A 22,671-nucleotide genomic window follows, 5' to 3' on the forward strand; every position below is an offset into this window, starting at 1 on the left:
TCAAATGTGCTTTTCAAACCTTTCAGGATAAGCGCTGTCAGATGACGTGCGCAGCTTTCGCCTGAATAACGCGAGCTGTGCCCGCGCATTACACGCATACATTGTTCATTAATGTATGCGTGTTCATCAATGTGGCGTGAGCATTGACATGCGCTGCTTCGAATGTGCTTCAAAACGCTCACGACGCGTAGAGCTCGCGGCGGAATGGAACAAATTGTACGTCAGTGAGCATGCAAAAAAAAAAATACATACGCTTTATTGTAGGCACGCTGAAATGCCTCTGTAACACTGGCAGATTGGGTGGTCTTTGAACCGCACAGAACGCACGGCGTGCAGCGCGCGGCAGGAGTAAAGAGTGTTTCTCACCCCGTGCATTCACTACATACACATTAATGTATGCACGATGCTTGGTATCCGCGCTGAAGGTCATGTTATTTTCCTGCGGCAACTACGAGCGGAAGAATTCAGTCACAACCGAAATGTAGCAGCTTTCATGACGCTCTGCCGGCTCTGGAACTTATATATTCACCGAATGAAAATGGTAACACAACACGAATGCACAACAGCAGCGCAAAAAGGCAAAGCAAGGACCTCAGAGCGATTGGTAGATATATACCCCCGTGAAATTTCCACTCTAACGTGGTGGCGCTGTGGTGTAGTGGTTACCGTGTCCGCTTTCAATGCGTGCGTACCAGGTTCGAATCCGCTTGTGTGTATTCAAAGTGTGTTTGTGTCATGTATGTGTGTTAATGAATAATCAATTGTCTTCTAATATGTCACATTGATCCCTGGTTAAATTGCAGATCACAAAGCCTTAATATGGCCGAGTAATTTCATTTTTCTTCCGCGACCGCTTTTGGGCCGCATAACCACGGGCCGCCCATAGACAGGAAGTACCGACTCCCGACGCCGCAACGTTGCCGTCACGCGTAAGTGTAGGCCGTACGTAGCCAGGAAAAATTTGACCTAAATTCCTGCCTATCTTGCGTCACGCCTATTCAGGGGGCCCCGTAGAAATGGGCCGCTTGCTCTTGGCGCCGCATATGGAGCCGCCTAACGAACGGTCTATCGGCGGCCAAAATTTGACTGGATTTCCTGCTTGCATGCGTGGAGTCTAGCCAGGATTTGATTTAGAGTGTAATATTTAAGAATTTGAATTGATGTAAAAGGAAAAAAAAATCGTCTCTGAAGACAATTATCTAGATTGGATAAAGTTTGTTGCTTTAGAGTGATACGACCAAAGCAATTTTGTAGACGCACCTGTTAACGAAACTGATAAAGGCACCGCAGGGAATAGAATTTTGACCTACAGTGTTCCAGACATCAGCAACAAGAATTCACTTGCCAAGCTTACATATTCCCAACTCTGCACAATTAAAGACACGCTCATTTATTAAGTTTGTAAAGATTTCCTCAAGAATGTATGCCCGCGTCAACGTATAGGCGTGAACAGCAGTTTGACGACGCTTTAACGCGCTGTAATAGTCGATATTTACCAACGCTTTACATCACTAACTCCCCAGTTTTAGATGCGAAGTATCTTAAGGCGGAGCTCAATCCGGTGGTGGTGTGCGGCGTAACCACCCTTACTGCGCATGCGCATACCCTCTCCATAAACCTCCTCTCCACTCCCCCTCACAATTCCCCCTGTCATCTACCCTCTCCCATTTCCCCTCTCCACTTTCCCTCTCCCCTTCCCCTCTCCTCTACCCCTCTCCCCTCCCCCTTTCCACTCTTCCTCTGAAACGGGGGATAGACATGCCGAAATTCTCTCCTGCGCAAGGCCGCGGTGACCTCAAGCGCATGCGCGTCCCCTCCCCTTCTCTCTCCTCTCCTACGCTGCCCCCTCTTGCCCGCCTGTCGACCGCGTTCCTTGCTCGCCCTGTGAGAATTAACGGCCAGGCTAGAGGGAAGATACGACGCGCGTAGCGTCGCTCTTCGCGTTCCACGACGCGAGCTCGGTAGCATGCCTAATGAACGCCAACGGAACGCGATCGTGCAAGTGCTCCGGCTTCGCATCTACTCATGGTCCCCTTTAGCGGAAGATGGTGTAATTTTTTCTTTTCCCCTCTACAGTCAACACCGCTGAATCCGTCAAGAGTGCCAAGTTTTGAAATCTTACTTTGCAGCAAACAGGATGTGCCGGAAGAAGTGCATGCTCTAAGGCGCACCACTTACGAGCAGCTGGAGGAGAACGGTCGCATAGCTAGAGCACTCATGACACTCTTAAATCATCCCTTCGTTCTCGATTCAACTTACTGCGGCACTCCTAAATCCCTCGCACAGGTCGAAACGCTTACACTTTACGGAATTTTTGTTGACAGCGCAATCCTTCTTGCCGAGGTGGCATATGTGCTCGCAATGTGCTAAAAATTAAAAAAAGAAGAAAAGGCTGGAGTGACACGGTATCTAAGACGCACTTACACTTGTCGTAACCGAATACTGGAAGATATTCTGTACTTTGCTTATTTTATGAGCGTGTCGCTAAGGCGGAACATGTGAAGAGGTTTCTGAATAACACGCGAACTTTGAACGACCTTGCCTTTGGAATCCTGGTACATGACAGCTGCACTAGGCAGGTGCATAAGCTGGCCATTATGTGGAACTTTTACTAAAGGTGACCGTATAGAGTATCCTGCGTATTACTTTTGTACACGGAAATGGTAGTGTTTAATATGAATGTTCCGGCAGGCGCTCATCCGCTTGTCGTCATGCATTCTTTTACAATTTATCCGGTCGTACTGACGTACCTTCCGCTTTATTGTATTTGATCCCATTCGATCCATTCCATCCCATCCCATTCTAGTTCGTTCTATTCCGTCAATCCATGAGACCATAGGCGCGCGCAGCGTTCCTCATTGGGGGAGGGGGGGGGGGGGGAGGGCGTAGGTTTATCGCAGTGCCCCCCTCCCTACTAAGTGAATGTATGGGGTAGACTTTGCGCCCCCCCCCTCCTCTTAAGTGACTGGGGGAGGGCGGCCGCCCCTCTGTCCACCCCCCCCCCCACACACACACACATCCCCGTGCGCACACCTACGCATGAGACTGCAACAGCGTGCGAAACTGGGCTAGGTAGTTGATTGTGGTAAGAACAACTCCAAAATACGGCAGCACGAGAAACAGAATGATACAGGAGAGGCGCCGATCCGTGCTTGTTCTGTGTCATCAGCGCCTGTCCTGTGTCATCCTTCGTCTCGTGTTGCCGTTTTCTTTTGCGCTGCTTTTGCCACGAAGGCTCACGGGACGGATGGACGGACGGGCTAGGTGGATAAATTTGCTTACATATGCTCGTTCGAACCTTGTAGAATGAAGAGAATGAAGCGCCACTTCACTTTGCGAGAAGCCTGATTTCACGAACTGACTTTAATTTGTTGTTTTAATCTCCTAGAATTCAGTGTGTCATCAGCACTTCGTGCGGTAAAACTTACAATTTGCAGGTAATCAAACTAAAATTAATTGAAAACTAATTCACTCAGGAGGAGGAATCGTAGTCCGCCAAAAGCATTTTATTAGGTACACCGCTAAAGAAGAACACAGGAACGAAGGGAGACACATCAAATACTATCATACGAATGAACATTCTAGCCAATTTTTACGTTTTAATATTCTATTATTTTAGACCTAGTTCCTGCCCATCTGGACTATCTAGCATAAGGAACTGCGCGATTTAGGCAACTGAGCGGTTTGTACAACGTTTTCGATGGTCTGCTTTCCGATGAGCTGGACAGTGCTCAGTGGTTCAAGATAGACATTCATTATCTCAAAGCGTAGTTAATCTCGGCTGCGTCAAAAGCTTCGTTCTCTCGTGGTTCGCTTTGCTTTTTCGCGTTTCAACCGCGAAAAGAAGAAATAATTCAACCATGACAAAACCGAAGAAATTGCACCCCACTTTCTAAGTTAACGCTTCGTTTCATGTCGCTAAGGAAGCTGCGGGTTATGAAGAGTTTCTCAGTAGAGAGTCTAACGGACAAGAGAGCTGTATCTAAGAACCCGCTTTATAATTAAACGGAGCACTTTTCTTAATCCGATCATCATCACATCTAAAACCTCACATTTAGTCTAGAATGATTCAAGAGCGTTTCAGGTCTCAGCCGGCGATCGTATTCCACGTGTTCGTAAATTGGTTGAACTTACTATTTTACTTTTTAGTTTCATCCATCGACGTGCTTCTAAGTTTTGCATGGTATTCATTCGTTTTCTTGGCTTTGCGCTTCTGCAGACGAAAGGAATGCCGAATTGCTCTTGTTGAATGACTCAAAGCGATGCACTTATTATGCCGTGTGACACTCGAAGCGTAGTAAGATGCAATATGAAAACACCAGAAGTGAAGGACCAAGATCGCCAAATGCTTAGGAGTAAGACTTTCAAGGTAGTTTAAGGTGCGGTGTTACTATATTGAGGTACTAAACTGTTCTTCAACAGCCTGTGTGATTTACTTATGTGGTTCGAGATAGTCGCAAGCGAAATTACGTTTAATAATGGGGGAGTACAATAATCCATAATAAGGGCGATGACTTCTTTCAATCTATGAAAACGTTAGGTTTAAATTTAGCTGACCTGCTTTACTGAAAGACATTATGGTAAGACTCAGCCATGATATTTCGCCATATCAAAACAAGATTGACTTGTGTTTACGCAATATCATGTGCTGGAACAAAAGAAAGCTAGAACCATGTGCTGGTTGAATGAATAAATGAATTAATGACTAGTCTTTGTTTTCCCTTAGTACAAGTATTACTAGGAGGTAACGTCATGCGCTTAATTACTATTCATGTCTCTTTCCCTCTAAGAATGAATACAATTAATTTGTCTGCTGATCGCTTCTTAACTGTGCTGTGACAGAAGCCTTTCGCTTAGGTCTAAGTCACCATCAGGGCAGGCGCATGACTCGATGAACTAAAAAAAAAAAACCTCACCCAATGTAAAATGAAGTTATTCGTTCCAGCGTCTTTTTAACTTCTCTGTTCAACATTAGCTCCCGTACTCAAATGTAGACTCAAGCTATCGGTGTATCTAGTAACCGTCGAGCTAACAACGTTCTTACTTTTCGTACGTTACGTTAACAGGTTTAACACGGAAGTGTTATTCTTTTTCCGAGTCACAAAAAAAAAACGAATCGATTGCTGGGTGTTTTACTTAGATAGGCACCTACGGCGACAGGTGACTGCTAAAAAAATTCGTCGGAGAACACCGCCAGATATGCCAGATATACACTTTGACTGATTTCGTTAGTCAATACTGAATAAAGTGCATCATATTTATCATCACTCCATTTTTTTCTTCTTCCATCGTCACCATCATCTACATCATCTTCGCCATTAGAACCGCATTTTGTCATTCAGTATTTTGCCTCCACTTCATCGTACGAACGCGTGGGCCACTTGCACATCAGTAGGGGCATCAGCTACGCTCCGACACTGTATGCCATCATCCCTCCCAAAATGCAGCAGACATCATACGAAGGTGCATTCTCCTTTACTGAGTGTACAAACAGCCGCCACCACCGAATGCACTGACGTGTTTGTCTCTGAAGTTCGTATAAGTAAAGAGAAAGGTTTACGTGCGTAGCCGAACCCCGTGAATAGAAACACGGCTCCCAAACACCGAAAGGCTCTATGGAAAGGCGGGGCCAGTGACTTTCTTCGCTGCAGTAAACAGAGTGATTATTCAGTGTTCCATGTAGACTCCTCTCTGCCGTTACCACAACGCGTACGCGACCTAAGGAACGGATTATTCGATTATTTGTTTGGGACTTGCTCTCCTCAGTATTGATCACCTACCTCCCTGCTGCGGCAGGCCGGCGTAACTACAACATAACATGTTTGAGCCACAACTTCGACCCGCCCCCTTCGTTCGGAACACTCCCAGCCCTGTCTAGGATCCCATCTCTCGCTGAGCTCTCTTACGACTCGATTGAATATGGAAGCCGCTGCGTTAGGCTTCCGCACGCGATGGACCCACGCCCCGTCTGGTTCTCGTGCCGATGCTGCTCAGAACACGCAGGAGGAAAAGATGAGAGCGTTGTACGTGCAAACCGCACATAAATTAGTCAAACTTGTTAGGAAATGGCAGTGCGAAGACACAAGGACACCACTCGCGGACACACGCACACGCACACACACACAAACACACAAACACACACACACACACACACACACACACACACACACACACACACACACACACACACGCGCGCGCGCGCGCACACACGCGCACACACGCACACACACACACACACACACACACACACACACATACACACACACACACACACACACACACACACACACACACACACACACACACACACATACTCTAGGAAAGACAACCAGTCACGTGACAAGTGGAGTGTTTGCCATTCTTGCGTTGCCCGTTAGAGGATGAACGCTGTCCTGTTTGCATTCACCTATTTGGCAGCTCAGACAATGCGTACCTCCTGTCCTGAATCGCGACAGGCCACACAGCTAGCGTATACTCTTTGCAAATTGCTAGTCTCGTAGCCGCAGACACACCGAGTTGTGATCCCAGACGCGCCTGCTGGTAATCGATTAAGCGTACCGGTATGGCCGGGTCCGATCAATTGTGCGCGAGCCCCAGTGGGACTTATATATACAATCCCACCTCCATGGCTTACGTTTCAGAGCATCGGGAGGGAGCCCGGTACGAGGCTCGACTCGCTGTCGTGTTTCATTACCGGTCGCCTATCCAGGGCGTTAAAGTTGCACTCAATAGAGATGCAGGAAGCTTTGGGCCCTGAGGCTTACAAGTGATAAACCGGGAGTTATAAAAGAAAAGCACGACGCAGCATGCAATGGAAAATGATATGATAGGTGTAGCCTTAATGGACAAGAAGAGAGTAGAGTAGGTCAGGGAACAAAGAGGTGTTAGGGACATCTTAGTCGAAATCAAGAAGAAATGGACATGGGGAGGGCATGCAGCGCTGGGCAAGACAACCGGTGGTCATTATTAGCAACAAAGTGGATTTCGAGAGAAGGCAGTCGCGCGAGGGGGAGACAGAAAGATAAGTGTGCAGATGAAATCAAGACGTTCGCGGGTGTAACGTGCCCGCAGCAAGCACAGGGCCGGGTTTATTGGCGAAACGTGAGAGAGGCATTTGCCCTGCACTGGGCACTGTCAGGCTGATGACGATGATGATGATGAAAGTGAAAGTCACATGAAGAGGATAAATCTCACTTTACGCTTGCCGGGGAATAAGCGACTAGATTAAGTTTTCTGTCAACAATAAAAAGGCATCACGTTCGTCCATGAAAGCTCGCTATCTGAAAATTACTTTGCAATTGTTAATAGAACGATTTCAAACAAAATAATGATAATTATAACGCGGTAATGCCATGTTGTGTTCGCGTGCTTTTTCATGCATTTTTTTTTTTCAGTCTCTAGGGCAGTATTCCCGTCCAAATATCGAACCCCCAGTGTGGATTTCTTCAGCCAAGGTGTATATGGCTAGCAGGTGAAAAAAGGTGGCGGTCCGTGAGTGTGCAGTAGCTATAGAGAAGAAGAAATGCTAGCATGCACTACCTCGAAGGGTATTCGCGCTTGCACAATTTTCTCTTCAGGTTCTGTCAGCACATATAGCCATCTATGATACGCGCCCCAGCATGAATCGAAATCTATTAGGAGGAGGATGAGGAGGAGCAAGAGAAAGGCGAAAGGACGGGGAGGTTAGCCAGTTCTCAGGCCGGCTGGCTACCCTGCGCTGGGTAGAGGGGTAAGAATATAAAATATAATAGAAAAGAGATGATACAAAAAAAAGAAGAAAAATAGAACAATGCTCTAAGACTAGTTGTCCTCAAGGAACGCAACAACGCTCTCAAAGCCTTCTGTGTCTCGGCCAGTGCCCCAGGACCCTTTCCTCCGACAATGGGCAATTGTCGAGTCTATCTAACACTTTTGAAAGTTTTTTTTTTTTTCTCGGGGCTCTGAAGCGAGGATACTCACAGAGCAGATGTACCTCGCAGCTACAGTTATGAGGTGTCGGGCTGCTGGCCATTTCCATTCGAACTGAGTACGCATTCGTGAAGCCCACCACAAGCCGCAGGCGGCACATGAGCGTCAGCTCTAGTTATTTCCGACGGAAGACGAAGCTGTAGATCCGGGTCCAAGTTGAGGGGAGGAGCGTTGGTGAACTCCGTCAAGCTCCACTGTGCGAGTGTCACTTTAGGTGCTAGTGAAGGAAGCCTTGTAACAGCGTCCGTTCTGGAGCTACACAATGAACAGCATCATGAAGAGATCGGGTGGCTTCATCTGCGCGGCCATTTCTGTAGATACAGCAATTGCCCGGTATCCACTGATGCACTATGTTGTGGTTGTTCTCTATGGCACGGTGATGAAACAGTTTATTTTTCTTTTTTTATTCTGGTGGGAAAGGGGGGCACATATTTGATGTGGAGTGGGGACCCGGCAGGCAGATGTGGTCGAGTGTGTCATTTTGTGCTCTGTACGCCACGGCAACAAAACATTTCGAGAAATGAGGGGGGGGGGGGCACGGGCCTGGTGTGCCATCCCTTGGCTACGCCACTGAGCAGTGATGCTAAATGCTCAGCTGTAATGCGCGCATACGCTGTCCAGCATATATGTTTGAACTTATTCAAAGCGCAGTTTATTCAGCAACGACTGCGTTTTATCTTCTCTTCGATGTAATCAGTTGGCCTTTTGTACCATTTTACACTCGCCCCACTTACAACCCATTGGTGACGCTTCCTGGTTCTTTGATGAAAACAAAAAGCGAAATCACCGAGAGCCGGGTAAAGATGTTTTAAAGAAAGGAGCCTTTCCTGAAGAAATGTTTGTAGAGCAACTTCGGAAAGCCAAAGTCCTCTGATAATTATGAACTGTGTACATTGTCGCTAACGAGTACGGATTAAGGGAAGAGTGTAACAGACAACATAATGATCTCAACTATCAACCAACTTTTCTGCTTCTCTTGTAAGCAAAATAATGTATACGTGGAAGACATAAAAGCGAAGAACGTTGTTCACAAGTGGCTTGGCTGGCCGACACTGAATAGCAGTAGTGCAACACAAACAGCGTGTCCGCTGCTGTATACTGGACGATTCCCAATAAAGGAATCGGTTCGTTAGTTAGGGTATCGCCATGAATCTTTCGCTCATCCGACTGCATGTGGTATTTCGCCGTAACTAGCGTCAAACGAAATAGACCGACTGAGAACCCTTGCCAACAATAACTTCATTGTTTTTTTTGTTTTTATCAAGAATCTTGTTTCGATATCGATCAACCGTACAGTAAGAAAGAAATTCAGCGACATTTTTATACTCTTACATTTTATCAAAAAAGGACGAAAATAGGAAAAGAAACGAAGGCACGATGCGCTTCATGTGTCTGTCTGTGGTCCTGTTTTTGTCCAGTCTTCTAAGCGCAGTTTAAAATTTTGGCTGAATCTTTGAGCCGACTAGAGAAACTACATGCCTTGCTTTTGTAACAACTGAAGCCTCAATCAAGAATGAATGTTTCGGCAAGCGAGCTCGTCTAACCTTAAAGGGACACTAAAGGCAAAGAACAATTTATGTCAGAGTGAAAACTTCAGGTTTGTGGATGATTATTTGGTTCTTTTGAAACGTGATTCCAATGTGTTTCCAGGTTGCGCTGATTTTGTCTTTAAAGAATTTGAAACAGCTTGTCGGCCCCTAAGGCTAACACACGAAATGCCAAATTCTAACGCACTTAAGTTTCTCGACCTGACATTACGGTTTTTGGATAACCATGTTTGTTGGTTTTATGAGCCCAGGAGCGGTAAACCTTTGTTGCCTTTCTCCTCTGCACACACAAAAGCAGTGAAGAGGTCTGTGGCACGTATGTGCCTTCTCAGTTCTTTGACGAAATCTTGCCTAATGCAGAAAAGCTTTGAGCAACAGGTTGCACGGTTGCAGGCGGCAGGTTACCCACTTAGACTCGTTGCGGCTGTCGCCGAATCACTCTATCAGGACCTCAAGAATCAAAATCGACCAAGTGATGATATATCCCTGCAACAGCAAAAGTGTGCTGTTATTCCTTATATCCACGGCGTAGCACATAATCTTAAGAAGGCTGGAAATAAGGCTGGCGTAAGAGTGGTTATGTCTGCACCAGAGAAGTTGTCTAAATTGTGTAGTGAAACTTGCCCTGTTCAGAAAGAAAAAAAGTGTTGTAAAATTAACCATCACAATGACTATGTTCAGTGCGCACAGACTGTTGTGTATAGGATACCCATGTCGTGTGGCCGCGCATACGTAGGACAAACTGAAGGATGTATCAATGAGCGAGTAAAAGAACATGATAATAAGGTGCAGAAAGGCGTGGATGGACACCTGGCTATCCACTGCAAGGATTGTGGCTGTGTGCCATACTTTGATAACACTTGCATTTTGTGTAGTAACAGAGATATGTTACCGAGATTAATAGTTGACCTGCAGAAATGAAACGGGATGATATTGATTGTGTCAGTGCACCGTCTATCGCGCTTACGCAGAAGGAACTTCGTTTTTTGGATGGTGTGTTGGCCAATAATGGATGAGTAATAACCGATGTGACACGTGGCCTTTTGTTTTGTTTGTCTTCTTTCTTTCCTTTTTATATGTCGCGCTTCCGAATAAACGCTTAGTTGCAGTCAAGCGCTTGTGTAGTGTCTTTCTTTCTTGCTCTCCCTGTGTGTAGTTTAGCGCTTCTTACGAAGATGGATCTATACCAACTAGACCGTTACACTTGTTTCTTAAGCCACATAAGAATGTCTGGATATACACGGATTTCATGGTTCACTGCACATATATTGCTTAAATGAAGCTTTTTTAACTTGCATATGACCCACTGCGGTGGTCTAGGGGTTGTGGTGCTCAACTGCTGATCCTATGGTCGTGCGATCGAACCTTGGGTGTAGCGGCCGCATGTCGATGGAGGCAAAATGCTAGAGGCCCGTGTGTTTAGTTTAAGTGCACGTTGAAGGAACCCAGGTGGTGGAAATTTTCGGAACATTCCCCTACAGCCTCTCTCAATCATATTGCCACGCGCGCTACTTTTTCCATTCTGATGCAACCAGTCCGCCAGACGTGTAACCACTGCCTCGGGCGAAACACGCCCGAATGTGTGGGAACCTTCCACATTAGTTTAGAATCTTGTGATAGGCTTCAGGACGCAACGCGAACAGCGGAGTTTATTCTTGAACTGACGCGGTCACCAGCGATAAGGTTGAAATGTTGGACGGCACATATAAAATGCCGACACGCCTTACCGCAGATCAGATTACCGACGGCCGACGCTGTGATTAGAGCTATAAGTGCCCAGAGTGCATTGCATGTACTTTGAATTTTTGTTTTCTGGGCACAAGTTCGCCCAATAAAGTGTTGAGTCCTTAACAGCCCGAGTGCAGTCTTGTTCACAGTCACGACCACGTGACAATACCGTGGATTTGGAACGTAAAACCGCAGCAGTTATTATTATTTATTCGCATAATTCGGCGTCCTACGCAAAAAAACCGGCGCCTCCGACGCACCGAAGCGATGAATGCGGCACTCGAATGTACGGCGATCACACACATATGTATGTACTGTTTTTCAACCATTGATGCTTTCTCGATCGCAGGCTTGTTGGCGATCAGCCGTTATTTTATCGAGGTGACTTGGCATTTCGCGTTCCCACATTTCACAGTTGCCTGGATATGAACGCATGACCGTCGTTGTTGCCAGTGGCAAATAAAGTGTTGCGGGGCTAAGCATGTGGAGGAAGATCCCATTCCCGGCATGGGAGGAAGGAAATGGGAGGGAGCAGAGTGTGATAGAAAGAAAGAAAGAAAGAAAGGGAAAGAGAGAAGGAAAGGAAGAAAGAAAGAGAGAAAGAAAGAAAGAGAGAAAGGAAGAAGGAAAGAAAGAAAGGAAGAAAGAAAGAGACAAAGGAAGAAAGAAAGAAAAAGAGAAAGGAAAAAAAAGAAAAAGGAAGAAAGAGAGAAAGAGCGAAACAAAGAAAGAGAGAAAGAAATAAAGAAAGGAAGAAAGAGAGAAAGAAAGAAAGTAAGCCAGAAAGTAAGAGAGAAATAAATAAAGACAGAAAGAAAGAAAGAAAGAAAGAAAGAAAGAAAGAAAGAAAGAAGAAAGAAAGAGACAAAGAAATCAAGAAAGAAAGGAAGAAAGAAAGAAAAGTACGTCAGGCACGCAGGTGCAAAGCTTCGCTTTCCCCTGTTTTCCCGATAGGGGAAGGACTCCTGAATTCTTACACCGCCTGCACGACGCCTTTGAAATCCGGAAGCGACGTTTCGGAAGTGAAGCCGCGCTCACTCATTTCCGGCAACTCGTCAAAGGTCTTCATCCAGTGCCACTAGCTCTCGACGAGGCACCTTGTGGTGACACACGCGCAAGGTTGCCGTACAAACGGCGAACATATTGCAAGCTGGGAACAGCCTAGCTTTTACAGCTTATTGTTCTCTTCACGCGGTGACTGACGTTTAAATAGTTTCGTGCCGCGGAATGGACGCAGACAGAGGAAGAAGGGGACACTGGAAGGGAGTGTTGTTTTCTGTGAGTGGAGTATTGCCCCACTTTCCTCAAACTTCTGAAGGAAATCTGAAATGCACAGGCACACGTTTTCCATTTTCCCGGTGTGGAGAGAGAGCGGACAGCTTCGAAAGTGCAAGTAAAGGTGCATTAACTGAGGCAAAAAAGGTAATGTCACTTTTGTTATTACAAGTTGAGGGTTACTTACGTAAGGCGCATAGGAGCAGGGTATTACATGCCTAGAACAAAATACAGAGGGTAATCGAAATTGCCAAGCTATGAGGCCCCGGATGAAGATGGCGCGGAGGGGAGGAGTAATGCAACCTTGCCCTCTGATAAGTTCAGCCTCTTCATTTCCTCAGCGAGGAAGCATACACTGAGGCTAGCCTGCTTCGCGTAAACAGGAAAAATTCTCCTTGTTTGCGCGTCCGTGTGGTGAGACACTGTAAGCTGCTCGGTGCTATCGCGAGGCAGGTCTTCAGTTACCTTTATCCAATATCCGTGTCAGCGCTCAAAAACTGCTGCGTATGCCCACATGCACGATCGTTCAAAGTTGATTACAGTTGAAACCCGCAATAACGAAATCGGCGGGGACAGCACAAAATTTCGCTCTTGCGGGAATTTCGTTGGCGCGAGAATGCGGCAGAAAACACATGGAATTTACAAAAACACATTTCATTTCCAAAAGTCAGTAAGTTTGCTTTGGCGGGCATATATCATGCAGCGATTTCATGCTTCTCGATCGGGAATCTCGTTTTCCAAGGCACAAAGTTTGCCCCATGCACTGGTCAGTGACGACGGCACTGCGCTGTCACCAGTACCGTCATCAAGTGCGCCTACAGGCGAACCTTCTTCCGGCTCCGCTGGATCAGCGCAGAATCGTGGACAGCAAGCTGCACGCAACGCCGAATCCTTCGGCGATGTGCATTTTTTGCTGCCCTTTTCCACATCACTGATGATCGCAGCCTTATCTTCCAGCGTGATGAACTTCCGCTTTTTCGTTGGAGGCGGCATCTTCGCAGGCAGCGAAACCGGACAAAGCAATCGCAACACACAGTTCACGTTGCACCAAGCGACCAACCAAACGCTCCACAAATGGCTCTACACACGCGACCATGTGCGCGAAGCCAACAAAGCCGAGCACAGAGTCAAGCCAACGAACGAAACTCCATGAGGAATGTGGATTTGGCTACGTAGTCCGCGATAACGAGCAGGTGTTTCGACAAGCCATGATCATCATCATTGTCGCCAGCATTATGTTTTTTTTTTTTTGTAAACAGTGATGGCGGCTGCTTCTCATGTGCGCTGTAGCGATAGTGTTGCACAATTTAAGTGCAACATGAATGCATTTCAGCAGTTTCGAATGTAGTTAATGTTGCGTGAGTAGATCATTTGCACACTCGTGTTTCAAAAATTTCGTTAATGAGGGACTGCCGTTTAAATATCTTTCGTAGTCGCGAGTTACGAAATGCATTGACTCCTATGGACGTTCGCCGGTGCTCCGAAAATATTTCGTTCTGGTGAGAATTTCCTTCCCTCGGGATTTCGTTATCGCGGGTTTCGACTGTAACTTCCGGATTCATTCTAGCGCTTTGTCTGTTTTCTTTTGTCTTCCTTCATCTGGCTTTCTCATTGTCGCAGCAATTATTAGCGTTTTATGTGTTCATCGGACTGTGAACGCCCTCTTTGTCTAATAAGGAGAAATCGCAAGCGTCATCATCATCATCATCACAGATCATCATGATCAAAAGTTAAGTCGGCGTCGACACGAGTGATGCGAAAAATCATCCTGCGATGACGTCACCCTATGACGTCATCATGGCATCAAAGGTCACCAAAATTGCTGACTTCATCATGATGTTGACGTCACATGAAGACGTCATCACATGACCGCAGCTTCTTCAGAGCTGAGCCGACCCCAGAGGCATGGAAAACCACGTAAGGTGCAGTAAGCTTACGGGGAGTTGGGGGGGGGGGGGGGAGAACAATGTATCGACTTAGCAGAAAAAAAGAAGACTCCTTGCGCCTTCGAGTCATCTTTAGGCAAATGCATACATGATCGTGTAACAATTCTTTATTAAGGATAATTGCTTTCCTTCTCCACCGCTTCCGCCTTCCTTTCCGTCTCGCCTTGCGCCTCGGGCGTGTAATCACCCATGTAATTTTCTTCGAAAGCTGCCGGCATCAACTGAACCATAATGCGCGTTAGCCTCTCATTTCCTTCATACGTCTTCAAAGCTTCGCAAACTTCTAACTTTGCCAGGGCCCTCGCCTCGGCGCTAGTGGCAGAATGAATGTGATCAGGAACATTACGTACACACGATTATTCCTCACGCGTTGACACATCGGACAACAGCACGACCGCTGTCCGTTGAAAACTCATCAATTCTGCTCTGCTCTTGGCGTTCTCCGCTTGCTCTAGCGCAAACCACGGTGCATCTTTTTCTCGAATATTCGGCGAGCATACATTCTGAGCTGCGTTTCACGCAGTTTTACCGCCACAGAATTTCGTTAATTGAAAACCTCGCCGGACTCTTCAAAACGATGTGCATCTCAAATCCCAGCTATTTTTATATGACACCACGCTCTCATCTCGCGTAGTGATCGTTTTTTTTTCTTTCATTCCTCAGCCTCGCAATCGCCCCTCCGCCCATAGTAAGAATAAATTTGTCAACTCCACCGGAAGCTCTTCGCGTGCTTTCAGTTATAAGCAGATGCTCGCCTGTTGGGGAAGTAGAAGCTGAATTTGCGAAAGAATATTTCAGTCACTAATTATCACTGCTGTCTGCTGGCCGTCTTTGCCAACAACCCGTTGCAGATAACGTTTGGATGGAATGCATATTATAACGAACTATTCAGGGCAAATAAGCCACAGCGCACTGAAGGCAAGGACGAAGCTTGTGTTACGTGACGCCTGTAGGCAAAAAAAAGCGTTTCATACTCGCTGTCATGACTACGAACAGTGCTTGCCAGCACATCCATGTTTACATACGTAGAAAGTCAATGAAGTGGATGGGAGGACGACCGTTGCCGTTGCTCGATTGATAGAGCATCGGACGCTTTCTAGTCTTCTCGCACAATGCCTGAACGAAAAAACTCCAGCAGCTACGCACTAGTAGTGTCGAGACCCAGGAAGCGGCAGAGCTGGTGGCCTTGCCTTCCTCCTTTATCTCCTCCTCAGCTTCGCATCTATTTCCCACTCCTTGTTATATTATACTATACTGTATGAAGGAAAGAAGCTAACTTTTAAGTGCTCGTTTTTATTTGTTAGACGCAATATTAATGAGAACTAGTTTGTTAGTTCTGATTAATATTCTGTACTGTGCTATACCTAACCCTCTAACCTCCTCCTCAAATTCACTTTCCTTTCCCACCCCTTGCTATATTGTACTATAATACATGGCTGTGCTTGCGATCTCTCTTCTTTATATCTGTTTTTTGTGTATGTTTCCTTCTACTTCTTTCTCGCTGTGTCTGTTTCTTTCTCTGCCTTTCTATCTTTTTATGTCTTTCGTCCTTTCCTTTCTATTTCACTCTTACTCATTCTTTCTCTCTTTGTACTCGTTCTCTCGCCTTCTATCTTTTTCTCTCTTCCTTCGCCTTCTTTCTCTCTCTTTCTATGCTTTCTCTCTTTTTCCTTTTTTTTTCTCTCTCTCTGTCTCTCTCTTTCTTTCTCTCTCTCGCTGTACTCGTTCTCTCGTCTTCTGTCTTCCCGCCGGACGAATTGGCGCACGTGTTCTGGGAGCGAAGAAGGTGAAGAAGAGGACGGAGAGAGCGCGTGCTTGTTCATGATGATGATATTTTTCGCATTAAGCAGACACATTTCACTCGGCTTAAACAGCTCCGCCGTCAAATGTCTTCCGCTGAATACGGGTGTACAAGCGCTGGCATGGTATGTGCCTCATAATCATCACCTAGCTACTGGGAATTAAAGCACTGTACGTCTTCCCCGCGAAACTGATAGAGAAACGTGAATGAGGCAGATATTAGGCAGATTGACAGGCATTGAAACATATGATTTTTCACTTGACGATGGTCAAGCGAAAAGATTAAAAACTGGATGAGTAGCCCAGACAAAAAGCCGGCCTACAAAAATATTGATGCGAGGAGCGACTCGATTGAGGTGTCTGTGATAGGAAACTGGCATATTGAGGGTAATGTAAAAATATTCACGCATGTCCACGAAGTGAATGATGATGAGTGGCAAAGCACCGCGGATCATTCGGGTAACCGTGAATCCCCCGTACATTGCCCACCCTAGCATACAGATTCGTGACAAACATGTGTATACAGTATATACAATTTTGTTTTATTGATGTCATAAGGTGTATATGGTGTTGAGGTGCGGACTTCATTGCCTCTTCATTAGCACCAGCTTGTGATCGGGGAAATGAAGAGCCAGCGGTTCTTGAATGAGATGTAATCTGAAGTTAGCGAAGACGATGTCTACACAAGTCCTCCTGGTTGTTGCTGGATGTTCATGATCAAATGAAATGCATCTGAGAGCATAACGCGCCCGTACCGGTCTCCATTCAAACCAGAGCACGCACCGGGGGGTGATGGATAGATGGATGGATGCTATGAGCGTCCCCTTTATAACGGGGCGGTGACAAGGGTGCCACCAGGCTCGACAAAAGAAACAAAAAGAAAAACCTTTACTCTCCCTTTTCTTAGTGTTGGCCTAATGTCCTTACTTCAATTAAAACTATCTTACTCCAGAAAAAAGCCCTTAAATTTTCAGCTCCGTTCTCTGCGCTTTACGGCAGAATGTCCTTATTTTTTTCCCAATATTTATTTTTGTCCTTTCTCTCTAATTTTCATCCGCCAATACTCTAACCGCCTCTGACTTGTTTCAATGGCGGGTGTCTTCAGCTTTCCATTGTCGTGTTTAAAACCCAAGGCTTCATGTAGGCTCGTGCCCTAACGTACACCTGGGTGGATATCTCCCCATTCAATCAGAACATGCTCCGCCGTTTCCTTATCTTCCCCACAGCACGTGTATTGTTCTTCTTCTTTACTGAATCTCGCTTTATAACTACCCGTTCTAAGGCAACCCGATGTCGCTTCAAACTGTAAAGCGCTTCCCCTTGAATTATCGTAAAATGCCTCCCTCCTTATTTCATTTTTGCCCTTTCGGTAGTTATTCAAATCCGGATTTTTCTCCATAGCTGCCGTCCAGTAAATCCTCTCCGCCTCTCTGACTTTTCGCTTAACGCTCTTTGTTGACATATTAATTACACTACCAGCCGTATATTTACTAGTGAGCCTCCAAGTTCTTTTCCTCCACTGTGTGTCCACGCTCTTCCTATACAAATAACGAAACACCTTCTCTGCCCATCTACTCTCCTTCATATTCCTTAGCCTTTCTTTGAACCTTATTTTGCTATGAGCTTCCCTCGCCTCAAAACCTGCCGATCCCATATAGCCATTTACAGCCTCATTTGTCATCTTCCCGTGAGCACCCAACGAGAGGCGTCGCACAGTCCAATTTGATTTATATCCATCCCCGATTACACCTCTGTCCTCATGCACACAACTAAGTTCCCAAAAATAAGCCACGGAATCAATACACCTTTCAACAGACCTCGAACCACCTCGTACCTATTGTATCCCCACAACGCTCTGCGCTTCATTATTGCAGCATTCCTCTTTCCCTTTGCTGCCGAGGCTTTTTCTTGTACCACCATGTACCTGTCGCCCTCATTTATCCATACTCAGAGGTACTTGTATTCGCTCACCCTTGGTATTTCTTGGCCCTGTATCGACACCGCCTGATCACAAGGATCATTGAATACCATCAATCCACATTTTGTTACACTAAATCCTAGTCCTAGAGCTTCCCCTTCCCTTCCGCATATATCCGCCAGCTGCTGTATATCCTCTCGACTGTCAGCAAATAAGACAATATCCTCAGCATAAAATAATCCTGGAAACTTCTGCTCAATCATCACGCCGCCCTGTTTGTGTGACAGATTAAAACCAAAGTTGCTGCCTTCTAGCGCTTTTTCCATATTCACCATCTACAGCATGAATAACAGCGGGGACAAAGGACATCCCGGCCTCAGCCCCTTGCTTATCTCAACGTTCTCTTTGCTACTCATTCCTTCCCATTCTATGCAAACTGCATTTTCTCGGTTTATCTCCCTCAAAAGCTGTATACAGTCGTCGCCTGTGCCCATTCCTTTCAATATATTCCACAAAATTTCCTGATTAATGTTGTCGTACGGCCCAGTGATGTCTAGAAAAGCCATGTACAAGGGCCTATTTTCTATTTTAGATATTTCTATACACTGAGTGAGAGGAAATAGGTTATCGTCTAACCGCCTGTCGACTCGAAATCCATTTTGGAGCTCTCCCAAAATATTGTTGTGTTCTGTCCACTTTTCTATTTTCATTTTTACTGCTTGCATTGCCAACCTGTATAGCGAGCGCTGCTACCGCAGCGCCCCTAGCGGTCTCTGTTCAAACTAGAGCACGCGCCGGGGACGAGCGCTGCTGTCGCAGTGCCCCTAGCGAAGTCCGTGAAAACCAGAGCTACGCTAGGCGCGGCGGATACAAGGCTCGACACTAAGGTGCATCGCCCCTAAACTACCTTCACCGACATCCGGTGGCGGCGACTTTTGGGTTGGGCACATGTTCTAAAATTCACGCAGCGTTGCGGGCACTGCACAATAGAACACTCTGAACATGCATAGCTCTCTAGCCGTGCACGTGGTAGTGGCGGGCGCTCGTACTATTTATTACCTGGTAATAAACGATGACATTCGACCGGATACTCAACCGACAGACCATCCGTGAAAAATATGCAACCTGAGCCATTGATCGGACATGCCAGTGGGTTTCCCTTTATAAACACAGCAAAGCGAAGTTGCCAACACGCGGTTAACAACCGCGAACCATCAGAAAAATGGCAGTGCCGGCTGAGGTACATTATTCATATATTCACAGTTGGTTCGCTGCTGATATGACATAACCGATTTATTGATTTTTGTTGCTTGACCTCCCAAAGCGACACTGGGGTAATGAAAGTCGCCACAAGCGAGGTGCTCGCAATAGATTTCAGACCACCTGGGGTTAAACGCAGGTTGCGAAAAAATAAAGACAGGTACATACATAGACGCTCTCGAATTTTATACGCATCGCAGTAAAAGCCTTCAAGGGCGAGAGTCGGACCCGTGACTTTGTACGCAGTGGGAGAAAGCTACATGCACTGTCCGCGGTGAGTCGTTATCCTTAGCTATCTTTGTGCTATCTTTTTTTTTTTGCGTGGTAATTTGAACGAACAGACAAGAAACTAAGGAAAATATAGGGGATGTTATTTGTAGTAATTGCGATGTAAATGTGAAAAACGTAAAGTATACTAAACGATGACTTGCCGACGGCATGGACCGAACCTGCGACCTTCGAATAACGCGTCCGACATCCCACCACTGAGCTTCGGCGGCGGTCATTCTCCCGTCCACTTTATGGGGTATATAGTCAGCGCCATATTTCTGTGACGGCGAACGTGGAACACGCTTGTATATCTTTTAATCACTAAAAATCTACCTTATGAGTTAGAGATTGCGCGCCATTAGCTTAAGTAATTGGCCTTTAGCTTAAGTACCTGGCCTTTAACTTAAGTAATGTTATCCTCCGATATTATATGAGCCCAATACAACTTTAAACTTAACCATCGATTTCTATTTTTAGAAGATTCTTTATGAATACTCGGAAAGCGGGAAGTAAGCGGTCGACCGGAAGTGCTTGGAAGATAAACGGGAGTGTCACTCGGCACTCGTTCCATTAAAAAAGGAGTTGCCTATACTCCTTTTGCGGAGTGCACCTCACTCCTTCGCCACGACCTCAGTCGCTGGCAGCCAATCCTGAATTCACCCTTCATCACGGAAGCTTTCCGTATACAACCGTTAACGCATCGTTTATGCGACCCTATGCAGAACTAGTCCAACACATACATGTTTGTTTGTGCTAGCGTATTTTCATGGCTCCGAGCTAACTAGGCCGCTGTCAAACGCAGCAGTACTATATCCTTACTTATCAGAGAGATCTTTATGGGTACGGACCGTGAATAGATGCTATCCCATTGGCTTCGAGCTGATGGAGAAGAAAGACTCGCTTGTGCGTAATTAGAGCTCTGTAAGTACAGACAACCTTCAATGGTTGCTGTACTATTTAAGCTTTCCTAGCCGCTGCATCGTTCTGAAGAGAACGACTGCTTCAATAATGAGCAAGGACAGACGAAATGAGACGCGGGCACGTAATACGAAAGAGCCCGTTGTCTGCGTCACGTGTGTCCTTTACCCTTGAGGTAAAGGCAAAAAAAAAAGGAGGAGCCGCAGTCCGGAGGTTTTTATTTTCTTTTATTAGAACACCAAGTCGCGCTTCGATCTAGGCGCTTCGGTCTAGGCTTAGACGTACTCATGTGCGCGCGTATTAAAGATGCAAGAATCAGCGTGTGCATCCTAATTACGCTGGCATCCCGATGCTTTCTTGCTCGTGGTATGCGCATGCGTTGAGCTTGAGGGAATGTCTCTGCTGTAGCTTGTTTATTGTTTAATGCACACAGAGCGGTATCACCGCTCTGTGTGCATTAGGCACACAGAGCGGTGATACCGCTGTACTTCACTGCTGAGCTTCGCCTTTTCGCCAGCGTGGGTAACTGTGGTAAGACTTTGCCCGCATACCACTTATATACGCGTCAACGCTTATAGCCGTCGCGACACCCTTATCTCCAGGTGACTGTGCGGTGATCATGGAAAAACAATGTGCTTATAGACGAAAACTGGTGGCCTTTTTATCCCATGTAGGCCAATTTATCCTAGGAAACAATTCCTCCCTTACCCTCTTAAATATCAGTATAAGAAACATATCCTAATGAAGAATTGTATGTGAATGCGTCCAATTCGCAAAACATTATTGCAAGCCTCACTCCATATTTTATTCCAACAAAAATATTTCGTATGCTGATTTCTATGTTGTATAGCAATGAATAATAATTAGATTGTAACTAAATAGCTATTTATCGTGAAGTCATTCATGTCTTCTTTTTCCATAAATAGAATCAAGTCTCAGCTTAGAAATATAGTGCAAATTCGTTTTTTGGTTACGTTCATTTCGAGCGAAGAAAACACTTTTTACGTGGCTCGTGGAATGCCTCGATCGACTAGCAGAATGCGGCAGTGGCTTCGGCATGGTGATCAAATGCAACAGTACACTGCAGAAGGAAGTTAAAGGAAGATGAATTTGAACTTACTACGCAGGAGGTTCAATTCATCCAAAGCTCCGTGTATCTTGCTCTATCTCGTTGAAATATGAGTGAGCAGGTGCTCTGTTACAGACTTCCAAAACTTCTAAACTACTTCATAGAACATGAAATAGTCAACGAATCTACTAGTAAGAAAAGATTAAGACATGTTTGTACATCTCTTCAGTAGTTTACACCTGTGGACGCTTCTTCTTTCTTGGTTTATCTGTATTTCTATAGCGTTCCTATTTCTCTTTCCTTCGTTCGCAAAATGTAATTATGCATATTCACTTAGTTTCTTTTAGTTCAGAAGTACAGCACGTGGTTTTGCGTTTTTTTGGTATGCGTATTAAGTATGTTTATTTTATATCAACAAAAAAAAACACATGAAATGAACACCTTTGTGGTATTTATTGTCACGAATGCGTGTACTGGGTGTTTTTCCTTTGTACGGCATCTACTGTCATGCTGTATGCCTTGTAAGGGGGGCCGAATCCCCGTCAAGTGAACAGTGCTTCACTTTTTGTTCGGGTCTCCTCCATTTTTTTGTGTGTATATCAATAAAAAATGGAATAATATCGAATTGAATTGAATTGAATCTCAGTCACCAGTCGACGCAGCTAGCAAAAACAAGTGGTGCACAAAGTTGTGCACAAACGTCTAAAAAAGGTTGGAAGTTTGTTGAAGATAATTCACAATGATGCTCGACTGCTTAACCCGGTTCTTTTGAGAAGTTCCGGATTACAAGGTGGAAACACTTTACTTCTTCTGAGCTAATGATTCGTAAAGAAGTCTTCACCCTCCTGCTCTCGGAGTTTTCATTAGGTCTTAGCTTTCACACTGAAGAACTATAACGTTGTTTTTTCACTGCAATTTCCCGACTCCTCGGCCTGTCCTTTTTTTTCCCCTTACCACTCCGCTAGGAGCTCA

At 45.7% G+C, this 22,671-nt stretch overlaps 1 protein-coding gene across 1 annotated transcript in view; it reads left to right on the forward strand.

The window, feature by feature from the left end:
• The window catches only part of LOC119372294 (uncharacterized), a 405,280-nt gene that overhangs the window by 361,574 nt on the left and 21,035 nt on the right, over positions 1–22,671 (forward strand). The gene's annotated exons all lie outside the window — the stretch shown is intronic.

The sequence above is a fragment of the Rhipicephalus sanguineus genome, chromosome 10, assembly GCF_013339695.2.
Source record: "Rhipicephalus sanguineus isolate Rsan-2018 chromosome 10, BIME_Rsan_1.4, whole genome shotgun sequence".
Taxonomy (NCBI): domain Eukaryota; kingdom Metazoa; phylum Arthropoda; class Arachnida; order Ixodida; family Ixodidae; genus Rhipicephalus; species Rhipicephalus sanguineus.